Genomic DNA, 11212 nt, shown 5'->3' with positions numbered 1-11212 from the left:
CATGGAGTTCTCTAGACAGTATTATTTGTAATCAGGCCATCTCCACAAACCTACCAGGTTCTTTTCCTCATTGAATTTATTCAGAGGCCAGATGTCTCTGGTTCCTATCCCTCTATATTAAAAGTATCTCTCTAACAAGGCTGAATAAACAACAGATCATGACCCAAGAGACCTAGAATTTTATCGCCAATTTTATCTGTAAATGTTTCAGATGGAAAAATCTCTTAATTTCCCTTTTTCTTTATTTATTCAAATGTCTGGAAGGGTATTGGGGAGTCAGATAGCAATAGTCCCAAACAACTATATTGATGAGAAAAAGTTTAGGAATATATTAATTACAATGTATGATGATTACTAGTCCATCCATTTATGAACAGCATCATGCCTCCCAGCCTCCAGCCTTCCTGCCCCTCGCCAAGTATACACCAGTAACTTTATTCCCAGATCTTACCTATCAGTGTCCTCCCATGCCTTTCTAAAAACTGTTCAAAATATTTATCTGTCCCATCCTAATTCACTTGTCCTTACCAGACTGGAGAATGGTGCTAACATGGCTGTCATGTTAATATAATCCATAATCTATAACACTCTGTCCTCAGCCCTGTTCTCCCTTCCATGTTAGGGGAAGTGATCACTGATGAATGAATCTCCAGTCAACTTTTGCCCTGACTCTAGGCAATGTCAAGTGCATATCTAGCTGGACAGAGGGACATGCCACCATGATCTTGAATAGCCTCCGGTAGCACTTAGACTGCCTGACTTCAGTCCTGGCTCCATTCCCAGCCAGGCTTTAGATATTAGCCCAAAGTGTCTATTCACAACCTGGATGTACTATATAACACCATGCTGATTCCCAGAGAGCCACCAAATGAGCAGGATTAAAGTTAAGGCCTTAAAGAGATGATAGAAGTCTTTTCAGTCTGTCTGTTTGCCAGAATCCTAAACAGGTCCCATCCTTTCTGGAGCCTGAGACAGATTCTCCTTGGTCAGTCAGGAAGGCCCAGGATCAGGTAACCATCAGGCAATTCACACTTGGGTTGAGAAAACAAAGTTATTAACTGTGTAAACATGTGGGGAGAAGAAGTTATACTCTGGAAAATATGTAAATAAGGTGGTCTGCAAAAATGTCCAGAAAGCTAGGCATAGTGGCTCATGCCTGTAGTCCCAGCAGCTCAGGAGGCTGTGGCAGGAGGATTGAAAGTTCAAAGCCAGCCTCAGAAATTTAGCAAGGCCCTAAGCAACTCAGTGAGACCCTGTCTCTAAACAAAAAGAGGGCTGGAGATGTGGCTCAGTGTTTAAGTGCCCTTGAGTTCAATCCCCAGTCCCTCCGCCCTCCCAAAAAAATGTCCAAAGAAAGAAGCTATGGGGAGGATGACTCACAGAACATATTATAGTAATAGTGTAAAAGGAAGCAAACATTCTCTACAGATGTTGGTCTCAGGCCCTGGGATAAAGCCCAACTCAACCCTGCCTCATAGGGATAGGGATGAGGATGAGATGGAGAAGAAACAGCACAACAATAGGACTGGGAATGGAGAAGATGAGGATAAGGATTAGGATAAGTGGATGGCAAGGCTTTAGGGCCAGGTGGGAAAGGAGAACATGAGGAACCATCAGGCTCTGTGGAGAGAAATGGAGGCCCCAACACTGCCTCTTTTTCCAACTTTACAGCCCAAACTTGTGCCCCATCCATAGAGGAGAAAGTTGACAAGACATGCCATCCTTCCTACTTAACTTGCTAAGAACTTTGAGTAAGAGGAGCCAATCCACCAGAGTATTTAAGAGCAAGGGCTCTTGAATCAAATCAGGTTTGAGTCCAGGACAGATGACCTTGAGCAAACAAAGGAAACTTGGTGCCTCTATAAAATGGGAATAACCTGAGTATCTGATTCATAGGATTTGGGAAGATCCAATGAAATAATTCAACTCAATTCAACAGGCCCAGCTTCTATGAAACTTAAATATATATATTTTTAATTTTTAATTTGTTCTAATTAGTTAAATATGACAGTAGGATGAATTTTGACACATTGTACACAAATGGAGCACAACTTCTCATTCCTCTGGCTATCCATGGTGCAGTCACACCAGTAGTATAATAATACATGTATATAGGGTATTAATGTCTGTCTCATTCCACTGTCCTTCCCATTCCCACAGCCCCTACCCTACCCTCACTCCCCTCTGTTCAGTCCAAAATTCCTTTATTCTCCCATGCCCCCTTACCCCCTTATGGATCAGCATCCACTTATCAGAGAAAACATTCAGCCTTTAGTTTTTTGGGACTGGCTTATTTCACTTAGCATGATATTCTCTGGAACTTAAATGTTAATGGAAGCAAACAGACAATAAACAAGTTAGGAGGAGAAGATCCCCAATTCTAAGTACTTTGAAAATAATCTAATGATAGTGAGTGACTAAAGGTGGATTTTTAATTTTCTAATTGAACCCAGGGCCTCATACATACTAGGCAAGTACTCTACTGAGCCACATCCCCAACTCAAGGGATACTCTTAAGATAAAATTATTAAGAGAAGACCCCTAAGAAGATGACAATCAGATTATAGCAATCTATGTACACAGAGCTTGCTGTGCACCCAGTCTCTTATAAGTGCTTGGAATGTATTGGCTCACTTAGTCCTTAGGACAAACTATGAAGTAGTTACTATCATTATTCCCATTTTTCAGTTAAGAAAATCAAAGCACAAGAAAGCTTAAACAGTTTGTTCAAAGTTACCCATATGAGAGGACAGATTTGAATCTGCAAAGCTTACCCAAAGACCATGCCCCTTAACTACCACTTTATCCTGTCTCTCAAAAGCAGGTTGTGAGTGTTCAGGCAAAGAAAATGTATGGGCAGTCCTTAACTGTATCTGGAATATTGTCATCAGTATTTTACTATGAGTAAGAGAAGTTGAGGTTCTGAAGGCAGAACTCCATATTCTAGGAGTTTGGAAGTGTTGAGTGATGTTAAGATATTTGATCCTAGACTAGGCCTATTCCCCTTTCTGACCAGGTCCCTACTTACTCCCTCTGTATCCCACCAGGGTCTGTCTCTATGGAGGGGGAGGAAGAGGCCTGCTCTACCCTGCAGAGACAGCACCCCCCATACCCATCATCTGAAAGTCATTCATTGCCGCCTGGCTTGGCCTGGTCTAGAATGGAAGGTGGCAGGGAGAGCAGTCTGCTGTGACCAGCACAGCCAAACCAGCAGATTCTAGTGAGAGACTATGGGAAATTGAAAAAATAAAGACTCACATAAGCAGATTTTTAAGATAACAGCTGGGATTTGGTAGATCGCTGCTCTCTAATGGATAAGGCAGGTCTAAAGAATTATGCCAGCAATATTTATTTACATTTGTTTCATTAATCCGATTAAAGACTATGCAAACATTATTCTTTGTATTCATGAAAGTTACAGAGTTAGCAATATTATGCAGTCTATACCTCAGTTACATTCTACAGTTGCAATGTGCAATGTTAGGAGCTTTGTGTAGCTCTCAAGAAAGTCCATTGTTTGAAGTTACTCTTATGTGGGCAGTTTCAGGAGCAGCAGAGCTGGTGAAACATTGTGGTTGTCTAGCAAAAGAGTTTCTTTATTCCTGGGAGCTGTGTGCCTGAGTTCAAGGTCAAGGCTGATAAGACTTCTAGCACAGAGCTTCCACATGAAGGGCATTACTGTAGCAGCTAGACATCCTGCACCTTTGCACAGAAACTTTTCAAGGCATCAAGCATGCCACAGCCATGAAGTTATCAGAGACCCCAATCTCAAACACTGCTCTCCCATTCTCTGCCACCGCTCTCCACACCAGTCTGCTTCCCAGCCTAGTTCTCAGGAAGCTGCAAAGGGCCTGGGAATCTCTCCAGCTGATCTCCGAGGAAGGCTCATTCTTCTTAGACAGTGACCTCATGCACTTTAACATGAAGTTTCCCCCTTCTCTGCAAGTGAGAGGCTAGCAGTGCATTCTAGGAAAGACTGCCCACCATGCACTGAATGCTGGACTCAGGGGACCCAGGTTTTCTTCCCAGCCCGGCTACTGACACCACTAAGGAAAGTCCCCAAGGTATCTGGGCCTCAACTTTCTCACCAAGAAAATAAAGAATTTTGGCTAACACCCCTCTAGACCTAAAATTTCATACTTCCCTTCTATACCCATTGCCACCAATGAGTAGAAGTTCTATTTTTGGGAAACAGCTTGCATTGTCTCTCATCCAAAGTCTGCAAGAAGGAAACTGACATTTACAGGCTTACTTTGTATTAGATCCTATAATATATTAACTTGAATAGCCTTATTAATTCTTAAAATAACTCTTCAAAGAAAGTATCTTTGCCCCCATTAGTCAAAAAAGCTCACGAGGCTCAGAGAGTAACTACTAACAGGTACTAACAGGTAAAATCAGCTACTAACAGGTAAAATCAAGATTTGAACCCAGGCCCTCTGACATCTCAGTATTTGCTCTTTCCAAACTCATACCTCTAAAAATGCAGACTCATAAGGAAAACAAGAAGAAATCAAACATTTTCATAACTTGTTTTCTATTGTTAATTGCTCTGATTCTACTTATTGCAAAACTATTGTGAACAAAGATCATGCTAAGTCCTAAAAGACCCCAAAGGAATGCAAGACACATTCTGAACTTTCCAGGAGCCAGCTCTGGGAGAGAAAGTACAGTGACTGGCCAGCACAGTGCTTGCTCAATGGCCCTCTTTCCACTTCTGCTATAAAGGCCCTGGAGGGTAGGACCTGTGCCTTTGCTGTTCACTGTTCCTTCTTCACTTGTTAGTATAATGCCAGGCACAGAGCAGATTCTCATGGGCTATTTGGTAAATAAACTATATTATGTGATAAGCAATTGATTAATGCCAAAATGAGTGGGAGAGCTGTAGAGGCTGGAGGAATTCAGAAAAGATCCCTGGAAGAGGGAGATTTTGAACTTAACCTTGAAGGATAAAGAAGATCCATTGTTCAAATTCATTTCTGGGCTAAAGCCTATATTATACTGGCCCACACTTGAACTATGTTCTCCCTCCACAGCCAGATTTTTCTAAAGATGGCATATTCAGAAGGAAAGAACACCTCTGGATTCCTATTACCTCTGGATCTGCCAACACCTGGTGTGAAATACCTCTGTATTATAACCCCGATGGAGGGTCATCCCTTCAGTACACCACTTTCTGGAAATAAGAGTCTGAGCTGGCCTTGTGCTGTGGCACATGTCTGTAAATCCAGCAACGTGAAAAGCTGAGGAAGGAGGATTATAAGTTTGAGGCCAGACTTGACAATTTAATGAGACCCTGTATCAAAGTGAAAAATAAAAAAGGACTGGGGATGTAGCTCAGAGGTAGAGTATTCCTGGGTTCAATCCTCAGTACTGGGGGACAGGGGAAGGTGTCACCCCATCAGGGTTCAAAAGAGATTGACACCTTTGGAAGGCATCTTGCAGTGGCCCCAAGATGGCAAGGGGAGGCCATTAGGGCTGAGTTTTCTGGAGGACAGGAATCTTACTACCTGGTTGAAGGAGTGAGTAAGCAAGAGAACAGCAGTGGAGATTCCTTCTGAGTCAGATCCAAGTAGGGTTTACTATTATTCTCTCTGATTTAATTCTCTCAGCAATCTTATATGGTAGCCATGATCATCTGGTTGTCCAACAGTAAGAGAATGCTTAAGTAAACTATTCAATCAAATGAAATATTATATAACCATTTACAGTGGAAATTATTAGATGGGCAATCTCATTCAGGAAATTTGGCAAAATATCTTAAGAGTCTTATGTTTGAGCCCCTCCTCCTTTTTTTCACTAATTCCTCTTGTAGGAAACTGTCTTAGGAAAATAATCATAAATTTAGACAAATATTTGTGTTTATAAATGACAATGCACCAAAAAGGTAACATTGGTTATTTCTAGGTGACAATGTGGTTGATTTTATTTTCCTCTTTATATTTTTGTAGTGTTTACTCAAAAATATACAAATATTCATAGTAAAAAGTAGAAATAATCATCAAAAATGGATTCCAATACAAACAAAAGTATTTTTTGGAGAAAATATAGTGAGAAAAATTTTATGAGCATATAAAAATGGTTAAGACTTACTATTATGGGAATGGGGGATGTAGCTCAGCAAGGCCCTAGTTCAATTCCAGTACTAAAAAACAAAAAAGATTTATAATTAAGTGAAAATAAATTGTAGCTTTGTTTTGATTATGACTGTGAAAGTATTTGTAAATTGTTAACAGTGTTTATCTCTGGAGGTGGAGTAGAACTAAGAGTAACTTTAGTTATCTATGTTACACATATCTCTGATCTTTAAAAAATAAGTATATAGGAGCTGGGGTTGTGGCTCAGCGGAAGAGCACTCGCCTAGCACATGCGTAGCCCTGGGTTTGATCCTCAGCACCACATAAAAATAAATAAAGATATTGTGTCCAACTAAAAAATAAATATTAAAACATAAGTATATATTACTTTCATAACCATAGATTAAAAATAGAAATATTTTAAAATTATAATTATACATGTGCAAAGGCCAACACAGAAAAACCTAAAGTTGATATGTTATGGGGATGATTGTTGTTGAGTTCTAATTTTTATTGCTTTTTAATTTTTCATTTTGATTGTGTCAAAATGAAATTTTAAAAATCAATGTCTCTGGGGCTGGGGATGTGGCTCAAGCAGTGGCGCGCTCGCCCGGCATGCGTGCGACCCGGGTTCGATCCTCAGCGCCATATACAAACAGGGATGTTGTGTCCGCCGAAAACTGAAAGAAATAAATATTAAAAAAAACTCTCTCTCTCTCTCTCTCTCCTCCTCTCTCTTTAAAAAAAAAAAAATCAATGTCTCATCACCAACACAGAAAGGTGATTAAAAGGAACCTGAAGAAGGAAGAAATATTGGGGGAAGTCCTGAAGAATTACAAACACATGTCCAGCAGATGTGATAGCATTTACCCTGAAAGAAAGAATAAAGGAAAATAATTCCTATACCTCAAGGGAGCTTTTGGGTGATGTTTAATAATTACGTTAAAAGCTTTCAGCATAGATGCATGATGATATACAGTACATGGATGTTGTGTGCAAGGCATATTATATTTTATGGGTACCCATTCAATGGATGTTATGATAACATTATCATCAAAAAAATGTGATCCATATGTACTGATATGAAAATGTATATAACCAGGATATGATCTTATTTTTGTAAAATTAAATCTATGCACATATATGTACATGTAAAGTGTAGTGTGTGTATATACATATGTAATGTTGTTATCAATGGAGGCCTCTAGGTAAAGAGAGTTGAGGTTAAGGTAGGGACTTTTAATTCTTCTATTGTAGAGGAGAGCAAATAATTAGAAATGCCAAGAATACTAGCATAGAAAATCTAAATAGAGCCAACTTAAACAAAGATTTGCTCATAAAACAAAACAAAAACCCAATACATCTAGCAACCAATCAAAGAGAATAACAAGATACAGGGCAACAGAATAACCGAGACTATTATGAAAAAAGTACAGCATCATTGTGGTTGAGGGAATGGCCAGTGGATGTCCATCAGCCTGGAGCTCAAATCCTACTATGATAGTTGTCTTTATTCAGGTTCCATTACTATTCTGAGCCTCAATTTTCTGCCAAATGTGAGAGTAAGATGATATATTTGTAAAGCTCAGATAGCAATATGATCCTCTACAACGTTTCCCTATTTTCCAACTCTGAATTCAGAGATGCCATCAAATAGGATCATAAACATGGGTGTGGTATTTGGTGATTACAGGGAGCGGGGGTGATGATGACTAGAAAAAGATTTTTTAAGAGACTAGAATAAAACATCTTTGGGTATCACTTCTCAAATCTTGGAAAAAGAGAAAAGTCCCACAATCTGAGGAAAAGGAATTAGAAACATGAAGTAAGAATCCCAGTTATTTTTTTCCCCTTTGGAAGAATATTTCAAGAAACAGAATCCTTGAAAGAATCATTGCCGGGGCCAGGTGTGGTGGTGCATGCTTGTAATTCCAGCAACTTGGGAGGCTGAGGCAGGAGGATCACAAGTTCAAAGCCAGCCTCAGCAATTTAATGTGACACTAAGCAACTTAATGAGATACTGTTTCAAAATAAAATAAAAAGAAAAGATAAATAAATAAAATAAAAAGGGCTGGGGATATAGTTCAGTGGTAGAGGGTCCTTGGGTTCAATTTCAAGGACAGGGTGGGGCTGGAGCAGGGGCAGGAAAAATCTATTGACAGGGGTTTACAGTTGCAGAAGTCATCATTAGGAAAAGTGGGAACATGAATACAGAAAAAAGATCTGAAAAGCTCACTGTGAATAGGTCTAATGGTATGAGAGCTAATTAAATGGTATGTTAGAAATGATATTGTAAGGACCACCAGGGGAGTCAATGGGGAGGTTCAATGGTGTATTTAGACAGGCCTGGGTTCAATCCTCACAACTGCACCCCCACCCCCCGCAAAAAAAAAAATTAATAGTAGGAAACATTGTTTTAATCTTTTCAATTTTTTTAATGGTAAAAACAATTTTAAAAGCTAAAAATATAAGGTAACGTTTTCTTTTGAGCTCATTTAAAAGGACCCAGAAAAAAGAAGTCCTCTACAGAAACCACACACAGGGGAAAGGAAAGCAAAAGAAGGAAGCAACAAAAGCAGGTCCAGAGGCGATAGAAGTACAAACATCATAGTCACAACCATAAACAAATTCCTCCGAAAATAAAAGGATCATTGACTTGATTTAAAAACAAAGCTTAGTGACACAATCCACAAAACATGGCTGAGACCAGAAACGCAGACACACTAACCTAAAGGGAGGTGCCAAGGACTGCCCTGTTGTGGGCAGTTACTCAGCAGTGAGCAAATAAAGTAGAAAATTAGTTTAAAAGATCAAGAAATAGTGGAAGATGCAGCCTTGCAAGCAGCTGACCCCTTTCAGCCAGTATTTTTAGGGACTTGCTTACCATACTTTTTACCATATTTTTAAATATACATTGTTTATCATGGCTTTTGAGGCTTCACAACTGGCCTGTGGGCTCTGTGACATAGCAGATGGCCCTGTACTGGCTGGTTGCCTAAGGTCTGCAGGGGTTCTAATGTGAGAACCTGGTTCTTTCCCTCTGTCAGCTCCGAGACAGGGACTGCAGCCAAAGACTTTCTGGGAACAAAAATGGTCCTCTGCCCTGGGAGTCTATGTCACCACTTATATTCTTCTTCTGCATTTGAGTCTGAAAGCCACAGGGTACTATGAAATTCTTATTAATCGTCTTAATTTACACAAATGATGTGTGGTCATGACCAAAAAAAGTTTCAAATAATATTAGAGGAATCTGAACTGTAAAAATGAAAGTCTTCCTGTTCTCCTGCCTTCCGACAACACAAAATCCCCCAAATCCTCTCCTCCAGAGTTAACAACTCGGTTTGCTGTCCATTGTAGGAGACATTTTACATGTTCAAACATATGTATATGTGCAGGGGTGAAGGGATGGGACCTGGAGCTAATTATTTAATCTAGAACTAATAATTTAACTATTTAGTTATTTAATACCTCAATTTTCTCAACCATAAAATAGGGGGAATGATATCAATCTAATAGCGTTATAGTGAGGGTTAAATGAGTTCAGATATCTAGCATCTCAGAAGAGTGTCCGGTTCACAGCAAGCCAGACTGTTAAGAATAACAGTTGTAATTACTCCTTCGTTCTTTCTCTTAGCAGTTTAGTATTTTATTGATAGATGACAACAATAGCAGGAGAAGTTCCAATGACTTGCGTTGCAGATGGTCAAGAACATACATAGGCTGGGCTTGGTGGTGCACATCTCCAATCCCTGCTTGGGAGGCTGAGGCAGGATTGCAAATTCAAGACCAGCCTCAGCAATTTAATGAAACCCTGTCTCAAAATAAAAATGGCTGGGCTATAGATCAGTGGTAAAGCACTTGCCTAGCATGTGGGAGGCCCTGGGTTTAATCCCCAGCACCACCAAAACAATAACAACAACAAAAACATAAATTAAGTGTCTCTTCTGAATTTGGAAGGGTTGGACCCAGAAATCAGGACTCTGCCTCTGATCCAGTGTTGTTCTTAGAACACTACAGGGTCTGTACAACTCCCCCTAAAACCAGAGACTATAGGGAGCAGCTGGTCCTACTTCTTGTCCTTCAGTGAGATCCCCATCTTGTTTGGACCCTAGGCTGTCTCTGATGGGTCTTCAGGGGAGGGGTTGCTAGCCAGGTAAGCTCTCCTCTTGCTGTGGTCTCTGCACCTGCCACTCCTAGCCCTCAGAGTTTGGCTTCCTCTCTATAAATAAGTCACCAGATACTGAAACTGTTTCTGAAGGACAGACACCCTGATGTTCTGGGTCAGGTCAGATTGATGGGCAGGAGGAGAATGGCTAGGAGCTAAGGATGAGGGCTGGCTGTTTATGAGGCTACAGAAATTCCAGAACACCTTCCATGTGGACTAGGCACCATGGCAGTCTGTGAGGGATTTCTCCATAATGCAGGGTAAGACTTGGCCACGGCTTTTAACAGTCCCCGTCTTGTGGGGGCCAGCCATACAGGCCTCCTGGGCCCAGGGATTCCTCTGGGTGGCCCCAAAGGCTTTCTGGGGGGGGGGGGAATGGGAATTCTACTTTTCTGCACTTGAGCCTGAAAGCCACAGGGAACACTGACATCCTTATTAATATTCTTAATTTACACAAGTGATGTATGATCATGGCAAAAAAAAATTTTTTTTTAAATAATGGGGGAATCCAAACAGTGAAAAATGAAAATCTTCCTGTCTTCTGCCCAAAACAGGTAAGAGGGCAGGCAGGTAAGAGTAGATTTGGTTGTTATTTGGTCCGTCGCCTCTACACTGCTTGGCTTCCAGGTCTGATGCCATCTTTCATGCCCTGGCACATTTATGGAAGAGCTGAGGATGCTGGGTGATGGCCAGTCTTAGATCTTTTCTGATGCCCTGGGGACCTCTCATTCAGTTTCAAGCACCTTTGCAGACTCCAGAATCTGAGATGGAAAAGTCTTGAGGGTCATCCACCCTGCCCATTTAATAGGAGAAGAGATAAGGTTTGGTGAAGGGAGGACTGGGGCATGAACACTTAATAAACATAATCATAGTGACACTCTCGATGCTAATTACTTTAAAATGGTTCATTTGTCCCTGAGGTAGGTATTATTTTTTCCAATTTAAAGGATGAGAAAGCTGAATTTTCAAA

This window comes from Urocitellus parryii, chromosome 6 (genome assembly GCF_045843805.1).
Source record: "Urocitellus parryii isolate mUroPar1 chromosome 6, mUroPar1.hap1, whole genome shotgun sequence".
In the NCBI taxonomy this organism is placed as follows: Eukaryota; Metazoa; Chordata; class Mammalia; order Rodentia; family Sciuridae; genus Urocitellus; species Urocitellus parryii.
This window is presented reverse-complemented; position numbering follows the sequence as displayed.